The sequence below is a fragment of the Rattus norvegicus genome, chromosome 12 (assembly GCF_036323735.1).
Source record: "Rattus norvegicus strain BN/NHsdMcwi chromosome 12, GRCr8, whole genome shotgun sequence".
Classification (NCBI taxonomy): domain Eukaryota; kingdom Metazoa; phylum Chordata; class Mammalia; order Rodentia; family Muridae; genus Rattus; species Rattus norvegicus.
Genome location: NC_086030.1, coordinates 5,228,400 through 5,255,545, shown reverse-complemented (window position 1 = coordinate 5,255,545; position 27,146 = coordinate 5,228,400). Strand labels below are relative to the sequence as shown.

Below are 27,146 nucleotides of genomic sequence, written 5' to 3'. Positions count from 1 at the left end.
ATCATGGAGGGGAAGGTGTGGCAACAGGGCTCTCTGTCAGCAGGAGAGTAGAGCTAGGGACTCTTGGCCTCCTTACACGTTAGAGGAACAGGAAGCAGAGGACCAACAGGAAGATGAGTCATGCTATACAACCTCAAGGCCCTCCTCCAGTGACCAACATCCCCCATTGAGACTCCACCTCTTAAATGGTCCATAACCTTCCAGAACAGCACTACCAACTGGAGACCAGATATTCAAATATATCAACCCACAGAGGATGTTTTAGAATCAAATTGTTATCAAATGCTTTTTTTAAGATTTATTTATTATATGTAAGTACAGTGTAGCTGTCTTCAGAAGAGGGCATCTGATCCCATTACAGATGGTTGTGAGCCACCATGTGGGTGCTGGGAATTGAACTCAGGACCTCTGGAAGAGCAGCCAGTGCTCTTAACCACTGAGCCATCTCTCCAGCCCATTATCAAATGTTTGAGGGAAGGAAAAAAGAAATAACTTGTGTAAGTTTAGATTTTTTTCAAAACCTAAGGGTTCTTAAATGCTTCCCTTCTAGCCCACTGACCAAAGGAAGGGGAGAAAGATGGTTACTAGGACAAGGAGGATGTGGACCTGTCAGGAAGTAGTTCTTTGGGGCTATTTCAATCTTCATTGTCAGGATTTCAGCAGCCCAGGCTAAAACGTCAAACACGAGTCTGTAGCAGTGGCTCCATCCAGAAGAACCTGCAAGGCTCTGCCAAGTCAGGACAATCCCGCGGGAGCAGCGAGAAGCAGCCAGAGTAGCACATGAAGCTCTTCCGCTCCCTTCTCTCTACAAAGACACAAGTGAACTGTTGCAAGATGAACCAGCGCAAGAGCATCACTCAGTGTCTGCTGGGTTCTACTGCTACTGTTTCCAAACGTAATGTGTCCTCTCACGTGTCTGTTTCAGCCAAACATCCTCTCATAGGTCAACGTCCAGAAAAACAGCTCAGGACATCACTGAACCTCCAAAAAAAAAAAAAAAATCAGAAATTCCCACTTCAGAGTTGAGTTGTAAGAACAGAGGGAATACGTTCCAACGTCACAATGTAGGTGCCTGGTGCTGCTACCCACTCATGGCAGCAACTGAGCAAATCATTTCTGGAAACAGTAAGAGGAAATGCTGTTGTTCAAGACACTGGGTCTGATCACACCAACAACACACAAAACGCTGTGCATTTTATATCAAGAGACAAACTTACCAAAAGGCAGAGATAGGGGCAGAAGCAAGATTGGTTTGAATAGTTTAGAAGCAGAGCGAGAAATACATCAAAATAGACTCTGTCAGGTGTTCCCTTCCCAAATACAAAGCACATTAATAATCTTCAACAAGAGAAGCACATTGCAATAGCATCTTGAAGTGGGAGGAAAGGGTTATTACAGGGAAAACATTGGATGTTACTCTTATTTGGGGCATAATGATTGGGATGCGGGTAATTCCCCAAGTTCAAAGTTGTGCTATAGAAACCCTAATTAGAGTGTAAGTCTCCCAGGTAGTCTTGATATGACTGGGAAGGGAGATTAGCTAACATTCTGGGGTGGGAGGTTCTTCTGAGAAGCCCTGGTTTTGTATCATGAGAGTTGAGCAGGCACAGACCCTGCCAAAATTAATTAGATTTTTGTAGTACATGTGCTAAATAATTAAGAAGTAACAAGTTTTGGTTTTGGTTTGGTTGTTGTTGTAAAAATCCTGACTTCTGATCCTTAACAGTTGGTAAACTAAATGCTAAACCACAGACACACCCCACATACATCTAGAAGCCACACTCAAGTTGAAACCACTGAAGAGACTCGCTGGGTTCCATTGAAACCAATTCCTAACTGGGAACTCCTCGGGGCTGAATCGTGTGGTCTGTCTGATGGAGTTAACTGTCACTGAGCTCTTGTTTTTTGATTGGGTTTAGGTCGGTTGAGGGTTGAGTTTTGGTTTTTCCACCTTTCACAGGACTCACACGCTTGTCTTAGGCTGCCATAGATGGTAATTGTTAGTTAGTGTGACTCCCTACAGAACTCTTTGGCAGTAAAATGCAGCGCTCCCACCAGAGCTACACAGTCATAAAAATGAAAGCCAAGTTTTTTAACTTGCTGGGCCCGGAAGCGCAAGCCATAAAGGTAACTGACAAGGGATACTGGTTCATTCGCCATGCTTAACAACAAAACGACTGAGTTGTATAGCGTAACGTAAAGAAGAGGTTTACTTCGCTTACACTTTCAGAGGGCAAAAGTGTGAACAGCATGAGGTGGCTTTGGAAAGGCCCCTTCACTCCCTGACAAATGGCTTCAAGGCAGAAGAATGTGTTTGGGGGAGGGATGTCAGAGGGTGACAGGAAGCTAAAGAAACCAGGGAGGAATCTGCCTTCTCTTTAAAATAAACCTCTTCTCATAACAAACCTGGGTGCCTCCCTTGAGGGCTACTTAATCCTCTCCCAGGGCAGAGCCCTGATGACCACCCACTAGCTCCCAGCTCTTGGAAGTTCCCATCACTCCTCAAGACTGCCAAACTGAAGACCAAGTTTCTCACACTTGAACCACAGCAATGGGAGAGTTGGAGGCTTTTAATCTAGAAAGAGGCTACGACTACGCTAGACTAAGACAGCTTGGACATGAACCTTCAAGAGATGGCCCATTTGTTTGTTGGTTAGGAAATGGTTGTTGGCTGGTCCCATCAAGGTTTGATGTCTGCGTCTGCATCTGCGTCTGCGTCTGCGTCTGCGTCTGTGTCTGCTGCGAAGTCTGTTGGGGTGAAACACATTCACTTTGAGATCGGAGGTAATTGGAGTTGAAAGTGGGATTTTTTAACTTTTTAAAGTTTAATTAATTTATTTATTTATTACAGATTCCGGTCTCTATGAACTGGGATTACAGTTACAAGCCACCACACCACACACGAAACTCCACGCATGACAAGTAAATGAGGACAAGATCTGTTTCCTCTTCCAGTTATCCTTGGCAAATGCACAGTGTGTCTCAGGTGGTCCTCTGTTTCTACAGGGCATGGGCTCAGAAATTGTAACCAATGACAGAGTCAGAAGATGCTCAAATCTGCTGTATAGAATAGCATGGTGCCTGCATATAACCTGTGTAGAGTTTGAGTCATTTCTAGATTGCTTGTAATGCCTGATATGAGAGTGCTCCCTACACAGTCACTGGACCGTGCTCCCTAAACAAACAGTCCTAGACTGTGCTCGCTAAACTGTGCTCTTCAAGAAAAGTGATGAGAAAAATCAAAGTCTGTCTATGTTCAGGACAATTTTTTTCAGATATTTTCCATCTGCATCTGGCTGAGTCTGCGAGCCTGGAAGCAGTGGTACTAAGAGCTATGTCTGTGTGAGCACAGTTCTGGTGCTCAGCAGGCTTCCACTGCTCCGTCCTGGTTGTGCCTGGCACTTGCCCTTCTTTCTGAATTCCACTTGTCTTAGTTACTGTTCGGTTGCTGTGATGAAACACGAGAGAGAGAGAAAGAGAGAGAGAGAGAGAGAGAGAGAGAGAGAGGGGGGGGAAGGAGGAGGAGGGAGGGAGAAAGGGGGGAGGGAGGACACTAATTGGGGGCTTGCTTACAACTTCAGAGGTTGAATCCATGATCATCATGGTAGGAAGCATGGTGGCAGGCAGGCAGTAGCTACAAGCTCACATCCTAATCCACAGGCAACAAGCAGAGGTGGGGAGTGAGGTGAGACCAAACCTGACATGAGCTTCAGAAACTTCAAAGCCCACCCCCAGTGACATACCTCCTTCCAAAAGGCCACACCTCCTGATCCTTCCCAAACAGTTCTACCAACTGGGGACCAAACATTCAAACACAGGCCTATGGGGTCCGCTGTCATTCAGGCCACTGCGCTGCTCACTCAGTACAAGAACACAGCTAACGGTTAAAGTGCGGACTACTCTGAGAAAAGTAGGCCAAGCGCACATGCTGTGAACCTCAGTTTGAGGAGCAAGTGTCGGCAATTAAAATACTCGCCTGTGACTGCATAAGACGGTTGTGACTGACTATTGCAAGGACCTTCTTTGCTGCCAGTTACCATAGGCTGTTTTAAGTTAGAAAACTGAATAGCAACACTGAATACTGTAGAGATGCACTTTGCTCAGTAATACTTGAGTTGTTGCAATATTTGATTATCCATTTGGTTGTTACAGAAAAATTCTTAACTGTAATTGATGGTTGTTGCCGTAATAGTATATTGCCTGTATTTCTACCTCTAGTAATGGGCTTTATGTGCTAGATTTTAATATCCTTGAGCCTGGGCAAGTGCACAAGTCTTTTTAAAAGAAACATGGTTTACTTGCACAAAACTGATCAGTTTGAGAGATCATTAATGCCCTTGAAGTGGTTTTTGTGGGTGTGAAACAAATGGTGAGAATTTGAATTGGTCCCTCTTATTATAGTATTGAAATTAAGTCTACTTAATTTATCAAGTCATGTTCATGCCCTGATTTTATATACTTGTATCTATCAATAAACATTGTGATACTTGAAAAAAAAAAAAAAAAAGACGGTTGTGACTGAACTCTGGGTAGGTTTCTAGGATAATAGGCGAAGGCGCACAGAGCCTTTCAGAATATACGAGCAAGGAAAGAGAGGGCGACCAGAGAGGTGGGAGGAAAAGAATGCAGTAGTTGTGCAGAACAAAAGAGAACTAGTTTGGGGGGCAAGCAAGCAGTAGGACTGAGAGCAACTGACTGAGCAGGAGGGGTGCGGGGGTGGAGGTGGGGTGGAGAGGATGGGGGAGGGGGCGGGGGGAGGGGGAAGCCGGGAAGGATGGGTGGGGGAGGGGCATGAGGCAGAAAGGAAGAAGCACCACAGTCCAGGGAGGCTGCCAGGAGCAGCAGTTTGATTTGCGGGGTCTGGGCAGGAGGTGTTGGTAATTGAAATAACACGAGTCCTGGGGTCCCGCCAAGGTTCTCTTCTGCTGAATCAGGAGCTAAATAACCTGACTCATTTCCCCCCCCCCATGGATTCTCTCCCCAGAATGCTGTCAAACCTGCCCAAGGGCTCAGACATTTCTTGGGCATTTGGATGACAAGGCATTAGCCAGCATGTCCACCCCACAGCACCTGCTCCCTAACCGTGAGCACATGCAAATGGTTTCCATAAATGAGAAGTCCCATGAGTCCACTCAGTGTGTTCCCAGAGCAGGTAGCACAGAGGAGGACACAAAGCCAAATGGAAATGAAAAACCCACCATTTCCATGAAGAGTAGAACACTGGCTACAGAACAACCAACCACAGTCTCCCCTTTTCACAAATAATCCGATGACTTTCAAAACCATTTGTGAATATTTACTGGGGTACCTGGAGCCCTCCCTTTGTGCTCATGAGAGAACTCCAAACTCTTGGAGACATCTAGTTAGGTGGCTCTCCTCTTGGAGGGCATTGCAGCCAGGAGAGGGTTGGCTAATTCAAGGCCACACTGCCTCTCAGCAGAAGGCTCCTGACTCCCCAAACAATATTCATCTCCCCGTGCCCTGACACGTTCTCCTAGCGCATCCCTGACACTGTTCTTCTGCATCTTCAGCACATCCCTTGTCACCCCAGAATGCATTTGACTGTCACACACAACAGAAGTGTGGGTATTGGTGGTTTAAGGACAGTCATAGTTTCTGTACTGGAGGAATAGAGGGAGGTAGTCCCAAGGTTTATGCTAATACTCAGTAATACAAATAAGACATCCCCATCTTTTCAGCCTTCCTTTATCCAGAGTATCTGTGATACTCTGGATCATGGTGACAGGATGGCTACAGCAGGTCTGAGCATCGTATAATCACTCCAGTGTCCCCAGAGAAAAGAAAGGGGAAATGAGTTGGGGGGGGGGGTTGGACTTTTGGTTCCATCAGAAAAATGTTACCTCAGAAATAAGATTTTACTCTACATCTTACTGCCCTAATTAGATCCACGGTCACCTCTAGCTGCGAGGAAGTCTGGGAAATAAGGTGTCTGGCAATAGGGTAACAAAATTGACTTGATTGGGTTACATGAATGGCAACCCACTGACCTCGTTTAAAAAGAAATCACAATTTCAGAAGATAGAAAAAAAGGGTCAGGAAGGTAGGGTATTTGACACGTACAACAAACACCCTCCAAAACTCAATGGCTTAAATCCACACTCACTGTCCTCCTTGGGTCAGAAGGTCACCGATGACTCTGCTCAGCTCAGCTGTTGATCACTGGGATGCTCTGCTCCACATGACTTTCTGTGGAATGATTCCTGGGAAGAGATGAGCAAATGTCTGTTCACTCCAGAGAGGGAACCCATGACAGACCGAACAGATACCACCAAAGTCCAACTTGGCATACCAATGCGCTCTACTGGGCTGCTTACAGGACTTGGCGTGAGGGGTTATTTAGAAAAGCAAAAATGTTTCACCGAGTTGCATCACCAAAGCCCTCCCCAACACAGGTGACACTTGTGTTCTTTCCAAGTGGTTCAGCAGGTCTGAACCTCTTCCGGGGAGCCCAGCTGGTCTACAAGTGACTCTCTGAACTCTTTATTGCCTTATATATATTCTCAGAAAGGAAGGGGCCTGGTGAGTCTGGACAGTTTCAGGAACTTCCTGAAACTATTATGAGTTGTCTACTTCCTGTCTTAAGGTGCTTCCCTGCAGGATAGAGAGTGCCACTTGCCCTTAGGACATCCTGATGTTTTACCTCTCTGTAAACAAACTGTCTTAAATATCCTGTTGTTTCCCTTCCCTTTTTGTAGGCACCCTGTGTCTTAAAGAGCTTCCTTCCAAGATGGAAGGAAAGTGCAAGAAAAATGTTACCTCAGAAATAAGATTTTACTCTACATCTTGCAGGTAAGGGTGAGGGACACCATTCCCATGGCCTAGGACAATGATCTAGTGCAAGAATGTAAGAAGAACCATGCCCTCAACCACAGTGAAGACCTTCTTGCTTTAGTTCTATTGCATTGGCCTGCCATGTGGTCCCCCAAAGTCAGTGCTGAGGAAGGAGGCAAATTATCTGGGCACAGGGTGGTACAGGGAAAAGTGAAGCCCTGTTAGCTTCCTCTCCACATCTGTTCCCCTTATGCCCCATCACACCCAGCACCTTCCCATCCCCGTTCTCTCTATTTTCCCGTTGCTTCCTTTTTGATCCCACACAAGCCTCTACATCACTCTCCCTCATGTCTGAGCTCATTGTGGGCTGTGCAGAAATCTTGGTATAAAGCCAAGCACTGTGATGTGTCCAGAACTCTCCACATTGTCAGCCCCAGGCACATGGCTCTGTCCCCACAAGGTGCAGGAGACATGGAGATGAACTGTCACAGTCTGGAATCTTGGTCTTCTGGCCACAGTTGTGCAGGGGCTGCAAACAGTCACGGGGACTTTTGAGAATTCTGTTCAGCCCCTGCCTGTCCACAGGTACTCGGGTTATATGCTGCTTCCTGAAAATAAGAAGCAGCGGCCAAGCCTTGAATCTGATTCACGCTTCATTCTACCTCAATGCACTTATCAAAGGAGAGTGTTTTCACAAGGAAGATGTCTTTGACCGGATTTGTGGGCTTTTCTGTCCTTCAGACAATCAGTCATGAATGCAGCCCCAGTGCAGCCTCCTCACCTTTTGCTGACCTAAAAATGTTAAGTGTGTTTTCTGTGAATGCATTACGGGCATGTGGCCTGTAGTTTTAAGCTGCCACCTTTTGCTTTGGGAGGTGACCTGGGCTACTATCCCCCTCCCAGCTTCCCTGAATCCTTGGATGAAAGATAGACACAGTTCGTTCTTTTACAACTTCCCTTGCTGGCACAATTTCTGGGTGCTGCTGTCTCCCACCTGGAAAGGCATTCCCTTACCAATTTATTATCTCCATCTTTCCACCTGTCCCACCTAGCCCCTGCCAAACATCCACGCCACAGGCCCCAGCTCTCCCTGAGACCTCACATGGTTGCTGTGTTCTTCTTCCTCCAAAGAATGGCACAAACCTCCTCCCTCTCCTTCCTCGAATCTGCCTTTTCCTCCTGGGATTCGGAAGTCCCGTTTGTCTCCTGCCCAACAATTGGCCCTCCTCAGCCTTCTTTACTGACAAATCAAGAACCAACTGGGGAACAGGACCTTAAGCATCAGGCAAGCATGCATGTGTGTGTGCTTTGGTGCTTTGCTTGACATCCTTAGTAAAATCCCCGGGGTCTGAGACAGTCACGGTAATGATGCAGCCCTAGTCATCTCTTCCACCCTTTTTACTTCAGTTCTTCTCACTATGAGCTCCCTGTTATGGAATACAATGCGGCAAGGGGATACCTGACAGGCCTGTGCCAAGGTGACCCCCTGCAAAATTGTGCCATGCAACAGATCTAGTTTAAAGGGAGGTTTTTGCAGATAGGGAGAGAAGTGAGGACCTGGAGAAAAGGGGTAGAGGCAGATGAGTGGACATGTAGACAGGCAGACAGACAGACAGACAGAAGCAGAGCCATGAGGGTAGAAAAGAGGATGGGGCACAGAGAAGGACAGAAAGGGGTTGGGTTTGAGGGAGAGAGAGAGAGAGAGAGAGAGAGAGAGAGAGAGAGAGAGAGAGAGCGAGCGAGCCAGCGCTGGAGTGTCAAGCAATCCTTTTATACGAAATCCACACCATGTGCACCTCATGACATTGGCAGGTGAAGTAAGCCATCGATAGGTCCCCAGGAGGATTAGTAGAATTGCCAATAAGCTAACACCCAAACCGACAGCTACCCAAGGGGACAAGGCCTTCAACAGCCTTGATCCTAGGCTCACATTTCAGGACTGTTCTCCCCCACAGAATGGACACAGCACTCTAGATGACACACTTGCAACTGTTTTTTAACTTTGGTGGGAAGGGCTGGTCTTTCATGTTAATGTGCGGGGGACTCTGGCTTTTCAGAGTTCTTAAGTAAAAGGGAGAAAGACACCAGGGCCATGAAATGGTCCCTCTCCAGCCAGGGTCAGAGGACCTGGATTCCAGGCCCAGCTTCCTGCCCCACCACACCCCATACCTTCACGTCCTCATCAACACATGAAGTAGGAAAGAGCCGAAGATCCTCACCAGCCACAACTCATGGACTGGCCGTGTGAGCAAGGCCTCTGCTGCCCAGCTTAGAGCCAGGAAGCCCCCAACACCACACCTGTCCTTGCTGCAATCACGTCTCCTTATGGAGGGAGTATGTCTGTGACTCCATGGCTTAGAGCAGCAGTTCTCAACCTGTGGGTCATGATCCCTTTGGGGAGGTCAAAGGGCCCTTTCACAGAGGACTCCTATCAGATACCTCGCACAGCAGATACTTACACCGCTGTGAGTCATAACTGAGCAAAATTACAGTTATGACGCAAGCAACGCAAATAATTTCATGGTTGGAGGTCACCTCGACCTGAGGGACTGTGTTAAAGGTTTGAAGCATTAGGAGGGTTGAGAACCACTGGCTTAGAGGACCATGGTTATGAGATGGTCCTTCTAGCAAACAGGAGAACAAAGTCAGTGGTCTTTTTTTTTTCTTGACCTGGACGTTCAAAGACTGTCAGGACTTTCTTTGTGGGGTCTAATATGGAATAACTGGATGGAAGATTCAACACATCAACAAGAGTGCAAAGGACTGCTGGAGAGATGGCTCAGTGGTTAAGAGCACTGGCTGCTCTCCCAGAGGTCCTGAGTTCAAGTCCCAGCAACCACATGGTGGCTCACAACCATCTGTAATGGGATCTGATGTCCTCTTCTGATGTGTCTGAAGACAGTTACAGTGTACAATGTACTTATATATAATAAATAAATCTGAGAAAGAGAGAGAGAGAGAGAGAGAGAGAGAGAGCGAGCGCAAAGGGCTGGGTTGCCTCTTACCCCAGAATCCTGAGTCTAACCCCTGGGTCTGGAGATATAGCTTAAGTCATGCTCCATGACCAGAGTTTAGACACCCAGTAAAAACCCAGGTAGTGCAAGCCAATGGATGGGGAGGCAGATGCGGGAGAGTCCCTGGTATTTGCTGGCCAGCCCTGGCATATTCCAGCTTCAGTGCAGATGAGGAGGAAATCCAACATAAATCATTGACCTGCATGTCATACACACACACACACACACACACACACACACACACACACACACACACACCCTTTAACCCTTTGACCTGGAGATGGGGTCTTACAACTGAATTAGCATAAGACACCAGGAAGGTTTGCTTTGGTCTCCATGCGAGGTCACAGAATGAGGGTAGCTATCCGGAAGCCAGGACAAAAAAGAGCCTTTCCCAGGAAGAGAACCAGCACCCTGTTTGACCGTGGATTTCCTCCAGACCTTAGACTGGTGTTATGATAGCTGTGTCTGGCTGGGATGAGTGGGACCATGGATCGAGTGACAGAGAGAATGGGGTCATAGGAAAGACTCCATAAAATCCCAATGTGGTAGGCTAGACCTATAATCCCAGTATTTGGAGGCAAAAAGCAGGAGGATCCTGAGTATGAAGCCAGCCTGGCCTATCTGGTAAGACCTTGTCTCAACTAAAACAAAACAGGGAAAAAGAAAAGAAAAAAGAGGGGTTGGGGATTTAGCTCAGTGGTAGAGCGCTTGCCTAGCAAGTACAAGGCCCTGGGTTCCGTCCCCAGCTCCGAAAAATAGAAAATAAAAAAAAAAAAAAAAAAAGAAAATAAAAAAAAAAAAAAGAAAATCCTCACCAAAACCCCTAGGACCTGGGAATCCATCAAACCAGGAAGCGAAGAACCATGAAGAATGAACCGGCTCAGGACACCCCAAGATGAGCTCCCAGCACAAAGGAGATTTGTTTGTCCCAGAGGGGACAAAGGGCAGGGAATAAGAAACAAAGACAGGAGGTAGAAGATGAGGGAGAAGGGGAGGGGAACAAGGGAGGGGGACAGGAGGACAAAGGCAAATGGCAACTTAATAAAGGTAAGGAAGAGGTGTTTAACTTTAATTGGGCTTGTTAATCAGGTGAGCCAAAGGGGGCTTTGCTTGCTGGACTTCAATATTTTGATAGCTGGACCTTGGTGGTCAGCCTCGGGAGGAGGAAGTGTCCAAAAAAGCAGATAGATCTTTGTGGTTAGCCTCAGGAATGTGAAGGGGAGAAGGACAAGGCCTGCCTGAGCCGTGTTCACCATGCTGGGCCCACTAGAGCCCCTTTAAAGACAGGCAGTGGATTCAGTTTGCTAATCAGCCTTACGTAGAATGAGACTATGGTCGACTGTCCAGAGACACCCAACGTTATTTCTGAGGGAGGAAGAAAAGTTGGACTTGTACCATGAGAGAAGCACCTTTTCTAAAGACTGAACAGGGCAGAGAGCCAAGACATGGGTGGCAGACTCTGGAACAGAGCCCTACCCACAATGGTGCTAGCCTGGTGAGACCTTTCCCAGACATCCAACCCCCCAAGCCCACCCACCTATCCCCAGCCCCCACCCCAGCCTGGAGCCATGAGTTGGTACTTAGTGCTGTTGAGCCATTGACTTCTGTTTACAGCATAAACTGACTTGCTATCAGTGTCTGGTGGTGCGCCTGGGAGAACCAGAGAAGCCACACAATGGGTGGCCTTGACCCCTTTACCCAGGCGTCCTGTACCATCCCACGCCCCACCTTAAAGGACTCACTGAGAACAACACGGAAGACAAGCCAGGCAAGCCACTCCTTCCAGGGTTAACTGGCGAAATTTAATCTTTCTCTCTCATTTTATCAGATGACTCAGATGGGGTCATTTCAGGCTAATGATCCTTCTGCCAAAATAAGGTTATCACTGAAAAGACAGCATTGGCGTACATGTCCCTCGGGCACTTTTGAGGACAAATCTACTTCATAGTGATTGTTGTTTCTGTAGTAATTATAGAGTGAGGCAAACAGGAAGGGCTCCCCCCTCCCATGTGCCCCCTTGTCCCTTCCTCTGGCCAGCATCCTGTGTCTCTTGCTCTGTACTGCCTTCATCTAATCGATGTCTCCGACATTGATCCTGGATCCCCCTCTCAGAACGCCTTGCCTCCTCCTGCTGTCATCTTTGTCTCAGCCAGTCAGAAGGCAAAGGTGTATATCCTGTGCTTCTCGAGGAGAGAAAGGTCACCACCTGACATCAAAGGATTGTCCCCAGGTCCGTTCAATACCCACTCCTGTACAGCAAAAAGAGCCAAGAGAAAGAAGAGCCTGAATTTCATTTTAGCTGCACCCTGAGGTCAGCCGGCTGGCCAAGGCTATTCTACTTGTCAGTGTGCGTGTGTGAGAGCCATCTGTGGACGACTCTGCTTGCTCCTCTTGAGCGGGAGAGACAGTGAGTGCTGCCTCGGTGGTAACATTTATTTATGTTCTAGGCACTTGAGAACACTATTTCATTCCTTGCAACCTCACACAGATACAGAACTGAAGCCGGAGTTTAAACGAAGGAGATAATTTGTCCTAAAAGCACTTGGAAGGTGGGTGGGACCTGAAGAATGATGCCCCACCCCCACCCCACCTACACATTCTCTCTGTCTCTGTCTCTCTTTCTCTAACGAACACACACATGCATGCGTGCACACACACACACACACATGCACATCTGCACACATAAATCATCATGCATACACATACATTTGGTCAGTAAATAACAGGGTCAAGCTTCAAATAAAAACCTAGCAAACCCAAGCCTATTCACATTGGGTGATAGCACACGTGGCCTGTTATGCATGACACCTAAGAAGAATAAATAAATTATATGGCCCCAGCCTTTTGCACTTGAATAGATAGATAGATAGATAGATAGATAGATAGATAGATAGATAGATAGATAGATAGATAGATTACCCATCAGCTGGGATCATGTAGAACTAGGCTGTTGTGATGAGCATAACTTTTGGGACGGGGGTCGTGTAAGAGCAGGACCTTTGTGGTTTCACTATCTGAGTTCAAGTTTTCCCTTTGCTACTTGCTTGCCGTGTGACCTTGGGATAGCTTCTGAGTCTTTGCCTCTTCGTCTGTGAGGAGGCGTTCTATCGTAAAGGGTCATCTTCTGAGCCAAACAGCTGCCATCTTCAGGAATTCTGCTGGGCCTTCTCACAGAAGATCATCATAGCCTGTTGACGCTGACTTTCTCTCATAGAATGGGAGGCTGGAGAGGATCACGGTCCCATGATCCTCTCCATGAGTATCCACCCATCTTTTCCACCCAGTTATATACTTCTGCCTAATTGTGTATGGACTAGTGGGAGGGCTAAAGGACATAAGTGTGGGAGGATGAGGGGGTGATCCATCCAGCCATGGGGTACAATTCAGCAGCTTTAAAGTCACCCATGCCTCTGCCCCTCACCCCTAACCCATCACTCTGTAATTGAGCCCAATAAACTCATTGGTTCCTAGACTGAACTCAGTTTGTCTCTGGGATCTCAGAAGGAAGGGCAAATGGTGTTTGTCTCCCCTAAAGAAGGAATTTCAGTAACAAAGGGTTAAAGGGCTCTCTATTTGTGTCACTAAATAGATTGTGTGGCATCTATATCACTTAACAAACGCCAGCTATTGGCATCACAACAGCACGATCTAATTCTATGGTTGGGGAGTGGAGGTGGGCAGCTGAGAATGGGGTCCAGGTGGCAGAGAACAAGGCAAAGGCACAAACAGGACAGAGCTCATAGGACGTTAACTATTTATCATGATGTCCTAGACCATTTCACTTTCCACCATCAGGGATGCCAGACAGTAAGGCTGAACAATTTCCTTAAGAGCCCCTGTGCCTTTCCCACCTGTTAAAACAAACAAACAAACAAAGATGTCTGCACTGAAATAGTTCTCTGAAATGCCTCCTGAGCAAGATGAAGACAAGGTAGCCATGGGAAGAACAGGCAGAAATCCAAGATGACTGGGTTCACATTCAAGCCGTGTGAAAAGCTGGGAGGCCCTGGGAGCTGGGAATAGGAAGCGCTATACATCTGAGGGCTGCCTCCCCAGTTACCATCTGTGCCCAGCACAGGAAGCCGCATGTGTGTCCACTTCCTGTGGCTCCCTTAAGCGCATGCCACAGGCTGAGCAGCCTAAGAGAACAGTTCCACAGAACAGATGTCAGAGTAACAAGGTCAGAGGGACTCCGTGGCAGCTCCATTAAGGGCCCTCCCACCTCTCCTCAATCCTGACATTGGCTGGGGCTGCGCATGCGCCCCTGGCTCTGTCGTCTCCTCGTACTAAGACCCCAGTTATTGGGTCAACAGCCCCTTTAATTCCATCCGGCCTAATCTTCATTAAATGCATCTGCCAAGGTATTTCTTTTCCAAATGAGGTCCCCGTGCTTTTATTTGTTTGGCCGTTGAGATTTAGCCAATTATAATACCGTAGACTCATGAGGAACGAGGTCATGTTATAATATAAAATTATTTAATCAAACTAGTGAGTAAATTCATCTCCTCACGTACTTATTGTTTGAGACAACAAACATTTGAAATTTCAGTTCTTCACAGTTTTTAAAGGGAAGCAGTTCATCACTATTAACTGTAGTCAGCACACTGGGCAATAGACTCATTATTTTGTTGTATGTATATGGGAGTTTACCTGCATATATGTATGTGTGCATACTACATACATGCAATGCCAGTGGAGGCCAAAAGAGAATGTCGGATCTCCTAGGGCTGGTCTGTGTCCAATATCTTTGAACTCTTGAACTATGACTTTAAACTGAGTGTGCTCCAGGATGAACTTACCCCCAAAGTGACTATCCTATGTGAACATATAATTAACTGCCTTAATAACATTTTCCTCTCCCTTGTCAGGAATCAGGGGCATTGTTTTAGAAGTAACCCCTTACCTTACAGGTAAGTCTCTCTCTGCTCTTAGGTTTCTTGGCCACAAGAAACAAGGTGCCCTGAGTTACCTTTCTATGTCTCCATACCCCATGCCATCTGGCAACCACCGTTCTACTCTCTTTATCTGGGAGTTCAATTGCTTTAGTTTCCACATATAAGTGTGTCTTAGTTAGGGTTTTACAGGGTAAACAGACACCATGACCAAGGCAACTCTTATAAGGACAACATTTAATTGGGGCTGGCTTACAGGTTCAGAGGTTCAGTCCATCATCATCAAGGCAGGAACATGGCAGCATTCAGGCAGGCATGGGGCAGGAGGAGCTGAAAGTTCTACATCTTCATGTGAAGGCTGCTAGCAGAATACTGGCTTCCAGGCAGCTAGGACAAGGGTATTAAAGCCACACCCACTCTAACAAGGCCACACCCATTCCAATGAGATCACACCCACTCCAACGAGGCCACACCCACTCTAACAAGGTCATACCTCCTAAAAGTGCCACTCCCTGGGCCAAGCATATACAAACCATGAGGCACACACTCATACACTAAATAAAAACCAATCTTAAAACAAACATTAGACACAGAAGTCTGTGGGACTTGAGCCTAAGCTCCACTAGGGTGGGGCAATTATACTACGCCACTGGCAGAGTTTACTTAAGAAATTCCCTTCTCTCTGAACCAAAAGCTGCTCCTCCTTCAAGATCAGCCGTGGTGCACATCTCATCTCCACAGCAGGCCACCACTTTATCTCTGACTGTTCCCCTAGCAAATTCTGAAGGTGTGGAGCCCAGAGTGAACAAGCACATTTTACCTAGGAAGACCATCCTTTTTTCCTATTAATTAATTTATTTACTTTACATCCTGATGGGTGATTCCCCTCCCTTCTCTCCTCTCAGTTCCTCCCTCAGACTCCCCTCCCCCATGTCCCTTTCCCTTTCTCCTCAGAGAAGGGGAGACCTCCCATGGATATTCACCCACCTTGGTATATCTAGTTGTAGTAGGACTGGACACATCTTTTATAAAAGATATTTGGCAGCCAAAGAAATGTCAGCAGAGGTGATGTCATTCTCCAATAAAGGTGATGTCATTCTCTAGCAGAGGTGATGTCATTCTCCAGCAGAGGTGATGTCATTCTCCAATAAAGGTGATGTCATTCTCCAGCAGAGGTGATGTCATTCTCCAGCAGAGGTGATGTCACTCTCCAGCAGAGGTGATGTCACTCTCCAGCAGAGGTGATGTCATTCTCCAGCAGATGTGATGTCATTCTCCAGCAGAGGTGATGTCATTCTCTGGCAGAAGCTTCAGATTCCATAACCTGTCACATCTTTTCTCCCTCTGTCCTAGTGACCTCTCATGTCAAGTGGTGGCTTTCTTCATCAGCCTGGGTCCAGAGAGAGGAGGTGTGGAGCAGAGCTCTCAAATGTCCCATCACATTCAAGTCACATTTACCAGAATGCTGGTGTCTTAGTCAGGGTCACTATTGCTGTGATGAAACACCATGACCAAAGCGACTTGGGGAGGAAAGGGTTTGTTTTATTTATGCTTCCACATCACTGTTCACCATCAAAGGAAGTCAGGACAGGAACTCAAACAGAACAGGAACCTGGAGGCAGGAACTGATGACCATGAAGGGGTACTACTGACTGGTTTGCTCCTCATGGCTTGCTCAGCCTGCTTTCTTATAGACCCAGCAGCACTGGTATGGCACCATCCACTATGGCCTGGGCCCTCCCCTATGAATCACTAATTAAGAAAATATCATTCAGGTTTGTCTGCTTAGAACCTGATCTTAGGGAAGCATTTTCTCAATTAAGGTGCCCTCCACTCAGATGACTATAGCTTGTGTCAAGCTGACATAAAAGTGGCTGGCTGGCCTGTGCTTTGAGGCTTTGGCTCCATAGCCTCAGTCAGAGCAAACCTCCCCGCAGCTTTCTCTGGAACAGAATTCATAAACGGTCCATGCCGCGACTACTGGCTCCTGGCTCCTCCATGTTTCTTGTTGCAAATGCTACACTAACTCAGGTGGGACACTTTCCGCCATCCTTAACGGTTATAAAAAGTCAAACCTTCCCTTCGCTCAAGGAATTTAGTCCTAAAGGGGATTTTCTGGGGGACGCGCTTTGAGCGATGTTCTCTGAAGAGGTCCATCTGCCTCCCGGCCCCATATCCCTTCGTGGCCGTTCCCCCTCCTGATCCAAGCCCATTCAATTACCAAACAGCACACTGAGTTCCTACTAGGGCATCCTCTAACCTATCTTCCCTCACGCGCAGTTGATTTGGCCTCCATTAGAGCCTGAGGAAAGGCTCACAGCTGACTACCCATGGAACAGCTCGCAGCTGACTAATGTGTTCTTTGCAGCTTTGTCCGTCTTTCCTTCTTGACCTGGAGTGCTGGGAAGGCCAGAGGTCACGAGCTTGATCATCTGTGGATCTTCAGCACACGCATGGTGCAGGCACAAAGTAGGACAGAGACGACAGTTATAGGTCTGGGCAAAGGGTGTCCCAGACAGGTGACGGCATAGAGGATTAAGAAAAGAGTCCCCGGAGAGCCACAGGAGTAGGAAGAAGAGGAGCTAGCGAAGAAGAAATGGTAAGAAATGATGGAGCGTTGGGAGACAGAGCGTCAAAAGAACAGTGGAGATTCAGGGATAAGGAGTGGATGCTGTCCTGTGGGAAATTTTACAGATGCGACCTGCAGGATGAGGGTCACGGACAGACCTGGGAAGCAAGGGTCACTGCTGGAAACAATGGATTAGTGACCTGGTAGAGCCTGAAGGAACAGTTAGGTCACATAGACGCAACTTCTCTCCCTCCAAACCTTCCAAGATAAAGGAAAGAAAACAGACAAAGGAAGAGAAGGGTGGGTTGAGGGAAGTATTGATTCATCAGGAGAGACCTGCTGTGGTGTTTGTACAGCCGGAAGCAGCCCTTGAAGAGATCAGGAGGTAAGGTGCTAAGATCTGCAGTCGTTTCTAGTTGATTCCTGTGCCCAAGTGAGCAGTTTCAAAGTGTGGGCCTCCTGTTCCAGGACACTTGGATAAGACAGAGGAAAATGTGCCATCCAGGAGATATGTCATTGACCAGTCCAGCAAGTCTCAGGTCCAGTAACTCCAACCAGTGACAACGTATGTCATGGGATCTCCTTATTAAAGCCCTCTTCTATCTCTACTCAGTTTTACTAAGAACAACAAAGTCCCTGGAACAAAATAGTCCTTTTTTAAAAAACCCCTCCTCTGAATCTGTCAGCTTGCAGACAGCCCAGAGCATTCTGGGTATGTGCATCTGCTAAGACACTGAAAGCAGAGAACTTCTGAAAGGCAGGGGTGAAGCCTGCACTGGCCTCTCTCCCTCAAGCGTTGAACCTCCGGCCTCTGAGGAAATACTTCAGCCATTTTTCTCCACACAGCCTAGAATTAGTCATTTCTTCTCATTTAAGAAGATATACTATTAAAGCCATCTCTTGAGTGGTTACTGAAATTATCCAAATGGCACCAGATAGAACCATGATAACTCATGATCCGAGTGTTTCTTAGCAACCGAAGAATATAGGCACTCTCAAAAATTACAGTAGAAAAGTGAGGCGACAACTTTCCTTCGAAACTAGTTTTACAATGATCCTCAGAAGCAATCAGCAAATCTCCTCGATGAGTAAGGTAATGGTAACAAGATTAACTTTAATTACATATTTAGACTCTGGGCCCGGGTTCTTAGACAAGCCTGAGCCGGGGAACGAACAGCAACGCCATGTTTCTAGATGATTCCTTTTCAGCAGGAGAGAAGTCTCTTGTTCACCCCCATCCTTCTTCCCAGCATCCTCCTCTGTGGAAACGAGGTTCACAGAACCTACTTTTCTTACTGTGTCCTCTGCACCATTGTGTAGATGCCCCCAGGGGCTGGGAGCGGAGCTTCAGCATGCCCGATTTCAAAAGGTCATCTTGACAGAGGCTGGTTAGGGAGCAACTTTGGGGAGGGGTTTATCTCCACCTGCTGTTTTATCGGAGGTGCCCTTGGTCAAAGGGAAGACTACAGAGTTACGTGTGGTGGACAAACAGCTCGACATTTGTGCCTCACCAGCAGGAAATGTGTGCACATTTGTATAGAGGCCCAGGCCCTGTGCTAGACACTGAACTTGTTCGAGCAAAGCAAGAGTTGGCACATTTTCACTTTGGACTAATTATATACCAAAGGTTAGAGGACTATACTAGGAAGTCCCGCGCCCCCTCCCTTCCCTCTGTGACAGTATCGTCTCCAACACAACAGAAGGTCACGGTCAAGGAATCAACACTGCTACCGCCCTAGAGGCTGCAGATCTCCTCGGTTTCATATGCACAGACAAGACATGCGAGTTCCTTCTGGACCCTCAGTTAGTTAGGGTAGGGACTTGTGGAAGGTGCTAGAAGTCATGGTCTTCATCCATCTAACTGTGGGACCATAAACCCCCCAACCCAGAAGTACTGTGCAGTAGAACCAGGATAACAGACCAATGGGCCAAACGTTACTCTATTTCTTAATGTGAGGAGGAGAAGCTAGAACGTCAGACGTGAGTGCCAGCATCAAAGACTTTGAGAGAGAAAACAATGTGGGTCCTGTCTCGCCCCTAGTTACTCTTTTGGTGGGAGCAAACGTCAGATCAGCTGTGAAGAATGACTGTGGGTTGTGCTGTGTGCGACGGCAGGAGGCACAGTTCTGACTGCAGGATCTGCACTGACAGGATGAACAGTTAGCGCCAAGACTGGCTGAATGCCAGCATGCATCCAAGATTGTCTCGATGTGTCACAAATCTCTGTGTGCTTTTATTATATTGATCATGACAGGCTAATTGGTCATGGGGAGAAGGTTGTGTCAAGTTCCTTTTATGTCTAAAACTATATCTGCATTCCAGATCAGGAGAGAATCTCTAAGATCATCTATACTTAAGTTTCTATGAGTCTAGGGCAAGACACAGTATGACGCGTTCTCTCTCTCTCTCTCTCTCTCTCTCTCTCTCTCTCTCTCTCTCTCCAGTGTGGCATCCACCACTTACTACGAGGAAAAAAACATGAACCTGGGTCAACTTTTTTTTAGGGAAGATATAGATAGATAGATAGATAGATAGATAGATAGATAGATAGATAGATAGATAGATTGATTTTTTTTCTGAGAAGCCAGAATTTTAGGAGTGGTAAGTAAACATCAAGAAAGGGTTTCCCAGCAGATTTAGGCTGTGGTTCAAGCTCCCCTGACGTTATTTAAAGGGTATCACAGCAGACCCAATGATATAGAAGTGTCAAAGGAGCCCCAGTGTAGTAGACAGCAAGCCTAATACCACAGCCCCTTACTCCCCATCCTAAAAGCAAGCCAGTTTTGGCTACTGGTCCCCAAGAGAAGTTTTATATCTTACTAGGGAATATGGAGTTGAATGCAACCCAATTTCCTATTGTGATTTTTATCTACCAAATGGTTGAACTGAATACTCACAGTGACACTTGCTTGCACACTGCTAATGACACACCGGAATAGTCAAGAGAGATGAAAAAAAAAATAGACAAAATTGGTTCTAATTGCCAGCTCTCCCAGCTCTGTTACTTCCAGACTGCCCTACACCCACACCCACGGCTCTGAAGTGAGTCCAGTATGTGCAGAAGATAAAGCAGTGGCTTTACGTAAGGGTAAATCAGGCTGGTATGTGGAAACTCGACAGAAGTGACTATTTACAGCACCACAAGGCCCCAGGGGTGAGGTAAGGTGTAGACGAAGGGTAATTAACCTTGTGGGTAGAATATTGAGTGGTACATCCGGTCACACACTTCATGCAGAAGGAGAAATGGCCTGGGGAACAAATCCCCAATGACTCATTTGATGGCCACTCAAAGAATAAGTGACAAAGAAGTGCGGGGGGGGGGGGCGGAGATGTGTGGGTGTCCCTTTCAGAACAAGCACAGAGCAAGAACGTATCTGCATCCCACACACACATCTGACTGACATCAGTGATGGAGGAGATTCCTGGTAACCAGGTATGGAAAAGTAGCATGCATGGTGCCTGGCACTCAGCTGCTCAGGAATGGCTCGTCAGAGGCTGACATGCTGCACGTGTGGCCTCCTCTTTAACATCTGAGTTCATTATAACTGTTCATGATCAACTGCTCTCCAGAAACGGAAGTCAACACTGAGCCCCCGATATGGCATAGCCCTCCAGAGTGTCCTAGTCACTGCCAGGAGAGAAGTCATGCCTCGATGTCGTAGGAAGAGCACACGTCCACCTCCCCTCTCCCAACACTTGCACACATGCCCTTCTTAGACGCGTGAAGGCTTCCTGCATCCTCTGCCGCTCTCATCCTGAAATGCGTGAGTGCATTTCAACAAAGTACTTTTTTTAAAAAAAGGAACAATTATTGGCATCAGATATTTCTATGAGGAAAAAGAAACAACAACGTCATTGTCTCCCTCTGCAATTGTTTCCAAAGTTTCACCAAATGTCACGACTGCCGATTCAAAGACTTTCTTTTGATACAGAACACAAAGTTTTAATTAAAGTAAGAGTTACCATCAAACACCTTTGTGCAAGTCACCACATTCCAAGGTGAAAACAGACTAATCCGAAGATCAAAATTTAAAATGGGAGATATCATTGTCTGCTTTGCCCTAGTTTTCCTTTAAAGTGACATTTAAGATCTTCCCATTTGTAAACTGTTTTCTCAAAACTTACAATTCACCAGAAGTTTCATGAGGATGAAGTTGCTCGTGTGTCATCCTTTAAATAAAGGAAGCAAAAAAATGCCAACTAACTGTGAACGAAATTCAGAAAGTTCATTGCCACTGTAACACAAAGCCACCCGTCAGTGGCACAGATGTAACCAAGCACTGCATCCTAGTTTGAAGCAGAGAGGAAGTTTCATCCATTTTTGGTGAATGGAAAAAAAAATAATATAAATCACAAAAATGTTGTAGCTCAATTACTGTCACTGCGATGATGTTGCACTGTGATATCACACCTTCTTTCTCTATTAGCAAAATACTTCAGCTTAACTGACGAAGTATGACTCACGGCCCATTCCGTTCAAGCTCCAGATGTGTTTCCCTGTTTGTTCTTTAGTGAGAACCATTGGTGGGACTGGAGAGACATCTTAGCAGGTAAGAATACTGGGTGCTGTTGCAGAGAGCTGGAGTTCAGTTCCTAGCGCCCACACGGAGGCTCACAACATCTATAACTACGGTTCCAGAGAATCTGAAGCTCTCGTCTCCACCAGCCATGCATACACATGGCATACATGCAGACAAAGCACCAAATAAAATCTTCTAGAAAATTAAAAAGCATTACTTTTGCCACAATAGTTGTGGTGATTTGATTAGGGACACCCACAGACTCATGTATTTGAATACCTTGTTGGAGGAAGTATGTCAACGTGGAGGCAGGCTTTGAGATTTCTTATAAGCTCAAACTATGCTCAGTGTGGCCCATGATGATCTTCTGCTGCCTTCAGATGAGGATGTAGAACTCTCAGCTCCTTCTCCAGCACCATGTCTGTCTGCACGCTGCCATGTTTCCCGACACGATGATAATGGACTGGACCTCTGAAACTGTAAGCCAGCCACAATTGAGTGTTGTCCCTTATAAGAGTTGTCTTGGTCATGGTGTCTGTTCACAGCAACCCTAAGACAATACTCCATCCCACTAAAATTTACATTTGTCATCATTACCATAAAAAATTATAAACTTTATCTCTGATGTTAAATAATGTTCCCCTTACAATAGGGAACTTCTGAAAAGTTTATTCTGGCTTCATGAAACTGACGGTAAAGCAGATATTTTTGGAATGAGCCAACTTCTTGAAGCTCTAATGACACTGACGTGGAAAAGTCTTCATTTAGTTCTTTACAGAATGAACATCATCCCAGACAACCCTGGAAACAAGAGATCCTGAGTTTAAGGGCTTCCCCTTCCCTGGGAGAGCGCCAACCCCACCCCCTACTCCCATCCAGGGAGTGGTTCAATTCGCCAGCACTTTCTTCAAAGGGTCCAGAGGCCGCTATCCATACCAGATGTTGCATCGATGTCTTTGCCCTAATCTGGAAATGGTTTTTATCTCTCCCCAATAAATTCTAACATCAGGGCTGGAGAGATGACTCAGTGGTTAAGAGCACCCAACTGCTCTCCCAGAGGTCCTGAGTTCAATTCCCAGCAACCACATGGTGGCTCACAACCATCTGTAATGAGATCTGATGCCCTCTTCTGGTGTGTCTGAAGACAGCTACAGTGTACTTATATATAATAAATAAATAAATCTTTAAAAAAAAATGCTAACATCAAGAATGTAGTTGGCCATCTCCTATCAACTACAGTCTCCCTCATCTTTTGAGCAAGACTTTTAACCTAGAACCTACCTAGACTCCACCCTTAAGATTAATCATGTGACATGGATCAGCTCACTTCTCTTCGAACAGATAATATCCACCTCGTTAAAAAAAAAAAAATCAAATGAGTCTGTCAGTCTGTCTGTCTTTGTCTGATGCAAGGCGTCTCCAGTAAATGCTAACTATTATTATTCATGCCACGAAGTTGCTGCTGGTCTCGGACTCCTCTGCTTTGGTTTTCTTTTTTTTTTTTTTTTAAGATTTATTTATTTATTATATATAAGTACACTGTCCGTAGCTGTCCTCAGATACACCAGAAGAGGGCACTAGATCTCACTACAGATGGTTGTGAGCCACCATGTGGTTGCTGGGATTTGAACTCAGGACCTCTGGCAGAGCAATCAGTGCTCCTAACCACTGAGCCATCTCTCCAGCCCTCTGCTTTGGTTTTCAATGGTGTTGAATTTCTCTTTTAACAACAAAGATATGTTAAGGGAACAGGAGGCATAAAGAGCCAAATCTAGAATATGAAGACGACATTAGCAAAATTCCGGGATGAGAGCCAAGAGACCTGGAGGCTGCACCAGCATTTTATCCCCGTTGAAAGGCCTTGCTAATCTGCGAAGTGGTTCTGCAGCAGCTCAGAGAGCGGTTGTAGGTCAAGGCTCAGCATTAAAGGTTGCTTGGTGATGGGAACACCCCAACCCCCGCCCCTGGACCCCAAAGCTGGAGCAGGGTAAAGTGCAAGCAATTCCAAAGAGCAGTGGGAGGAGTTTTCTTTTTAAACTGGTCTAAAATGAGAATTTTAATCATTCCTTTTGGTGCATGCTATTTCTCCAAGATAGAAAGGACCGTCTAAGCATTGTGATGCCAAAATCCCAGTACCGACGATGAGGTGTGATGGTGACGTGCACAGTAAGAAAAACGTGCAGTGAGCATGCTTAGTCCTCCGGAAACAGAACTAGGAATGTTGGGAAGCGAGGGCAATAGAATGAATGCTCTTGGGTCTTTCACTTTGTTCCCTTACAAGGGAGGAAGCTGCTTGAGTCCCGAGTCCCAGGTCTACTTCAAGTCCCTTTTGCTGCTTTAAGGAGCCGGTGGTGTTTCCATTAGACCAAAGGTACGTTCGTGGATAACCTTATTTAATCCTTAGTGGGTAGAAAGCCTTCGCAAGCTCAGGGAGGAAAAAGATACAAAACTATAGTTGGGCATGGTGATGCGCACCTTTAATTCCAGCCTCGAAGAGGCAGAGGCAGGTTCAAGGAAGTTCAAGGCCAGCCTGGTTTACATAGTGAGTTCCAGAACAACCAGGGCTACATAGAGAAACCCTGTCTCAAAATAATAATAATAATAATAATAATAATAATAGTAATAATACATATATAAAACTGCAAATTAACACACCGAATGGGATGCAGAAAACAAGAGAAAACTCCCCTTGCAGATATGGATGACACAAGGGATTCTGGGATGTTTAGATATGGTATCAAAGTATCTCAGACAGTCAGCTCTTGGTGTTTTGGCAAGCTCCTCCCCAAGGTTGCTGTTTCTGCAGACATTCTCTGCCCAAGCTAACAGCTAAGAGCAGCTGGCCTGAAGGATTTAATGCCTTTCTCAAGGACATGGCCATTTTAAATAATCTATTTTTTCATAGGAATCTTAGATTACTGGGGGGCAAGTGGGCATGTGTTTAAAATTATTTAAGTTCTCCTAATGCATTTCTGTTAAAAAAAAATATGACCCACACAGAGCCAGATAGTCTGAATTCAAATTTGTAATTTCCTAATTGGCTAGCCATGTCTCCTGAGCCTGGTACTTCATTTCTATACATCTGCATTCCCACATCTGTGAAACATAAGAGGTTTAGCCTCTCCTGCAATCCTTGATTAAATGCGTTAACACACACACAGTCTGCAGAATGTTCTCTGCCCAATAACCATGTAAATAAATCCCACCGTGATTCGGAAGCCATTACAATCTAAGAAATGACCAAACAAACCTCACACAGACCGAGGCACCAGAGCACGGTCACTAACATGGAGACCAGCCTCATCATGTCTCGAAGTGAATTCCCATGAGTGTATCTGCCCTTTGTCCACACGTGAGAAGTCACGGGGACGGACCATCTTCCTTCAGATGTCTGCCCCAGAAGTGTGTCAGTTTCTGTAGCGCAGCCAGGCTCCTACACATCAGGAAGGGGCCATCTTTCCTGCACCCCTAAAGTCCCAAAGTGGTAGAGAAAATGAGCCATATACAAGCACAGGTGGCACACAAGAGCTGAGTTAGAGGAGCCAAGAGGAGCAACAGATTGCTGTGCTCCCTGCGAATATGCTAATGAGGTGATAGGGAAAAGCCAAGTGTCACTTTGGGGAGGGGTGGGGCACCCAGGAAACCACTGATGCCCATGTAAAGATAGGGGAGACTTAACACACTCTCCACCACCAACCACCAAAGTTAGGGTACAGACAAGGCTGCCCTGAGGTTCCAGGGGCCTCTATGAATCACCCCCACCCAGTAGCCCTGCCTGCTTCTTCTGTGAAAACTTCACATTCCTTTAATTGTAAACTCATTCCTTTAATAATTCTTTTTTTTTTTCTTTTTCTTTTTTTCGGAGCTGGGGACCGAACCCAGGGCCTTGCGTTTGCTAGGCAAGCGCTCTACCACTGAGCTAAATCCCCAACCCCTTCCTTTAATAATTCTTAATGCCAATTTGTTCACCACAATCTGTGCAGCAATTCACGGCTGAGGAGGAAGAGGCAGAGAGCAGTGAAGCAGTCTGAGTTAGTTTGCCCAGGACGCCCTTCTATTAGCTGAGTCTGGATGGGCAAGGGCTCTGGGAAAGCTTTATTTGTTGTTTGTTTGTCCATTCATTCATTTATTCATTTTTGTTGTTGCTGCTGCTGCTGCTGTGCTGTTTGGCTTTTGAGACAGGTCTTGCTGCGTATCCTAGACTGGGCTGAAACTCCCAGTCTTGCTCCAACCTCCAGATTGCTAGATTACAGGTATGTGTAACGGTCTCGACTCTGGCAGCTTGAGAATGGCCTGGCGGGCTCATATCAGAATGCTTGGTCCCTAGTTAGTGGACTATTTTTTGGGAAGGATTGGGTGTAGCTCTGATGGCGTAGGAGTGGCTTTGTGGAATAAAAATATGTTACCAGAGATGACTTTGTGAGGTTTTAAAGATCACAGGGGGCCTAGTCTCTCTTTGTCTCTGCCTCCTGCTTATGGGTCAGATGTAAGCTCTCGGCTACTATTCCAGTTCCACGCCTGCTAGCCTGCGGTCATGCTCCCCACCGTGTAACTGTAAAACTATAAGCAAGTCCCCAGTTAGATGCTTTCTCGTCTAAGTTGCCTTGGTCATGGTGTTTCTTCAGAGCAATAGGATAGTAATTTAAACAACCATGTTCCAATGCAGGTTTTAAAATTCGTAATGAAATAAATAACTCTCTCCCCATAGTCCATTAACATGACTCTCCCTGTCCTGGGGGATTGTCAGCCAATATAGGTCCTCAAGGACAGGAGGGCAAAGGGAGCAGAGACAACAAAGAGGGGGTGGTGTGGGGTATGGAAGCCCTGTGAGTGCTTACAGTGAATGACCACAGCAGGCCCAGCTGCAGGGAGACAGATCAACTTTACTTGGGGTAATTCAAAGCTTATATAGTTTTGGGGACTGGTGGTAGGAACATCCAGGATGAACAAAGGTCATTGGCTGAAGGCTTGAAGGCACTGAAATGCCTCATTAGCATGGGGAAGCATTTCAGGAATCTCAGGTGCTAGCTGAATGGGTTCTTTTTTTTTTTTTTTTTTTTTTGGTTCTTTTTTTTTGGATCTGGGGACCGAACCCAGGGCCTTGCGCTTCCTAGGTAAGCGCTCTACCACTGAGCTAAATCCCCAGCCCCGCTGAATGGGTTCTCATCAGAAGGAAGTCAAACCTGTAATCTAAGGCTGCATGACATTCTGCAGGGGACAGTGGAGTGGGGGTGAGGGTGGGGTTGGGAGTAGGTAGGGGTTTGAATTCTCCAGACAAGGTCAGAGAAGGAAAAGCTCTGTCAAACAAAGGAAGTCCTCCATATTGTGCAGAGCCCCTGAAGGCTATCTGGTCGAC

The 27,146-nt window shown here is 46.4% G+C and overlaps 1 long non-coding RNA gene across 6 annotated transcripts in view; it reads right to left on the bottom strand.

Moving 5' to 3' along the window:
* Nucleotides 1-283: 283 nt before the first annotated feature.
* Nucleotides 284-27,146, bottom strand: part of LOC102548900 (uncharacterized) — a 38,564-nt gene continuing 11,701 nt past the window's right edge. For 2 of the 6 annotated variants that reach the window (XR_010056430.1, XR_010056431.1), the window contains 3 exons: nt 22,070-22,267; nt 6,125-6,221; nt 284-2,748 (listed from right to left, as the gene is read on the bottom strand). This is a non-coding gene — a long non-coding RNA (uncharacterized LOC102548900). Of the gene's footprint in view, nt 2,749-6,124; nt 6,222-14,957; nt 15,238-22,069; nt 22,268-27,146 lie in introns of those variants that run through there. The other 4 variants (XR_358457.4, XR_595200.3, XR_005491744.2 and 1 more) reach the window with 4 other exon arrangements.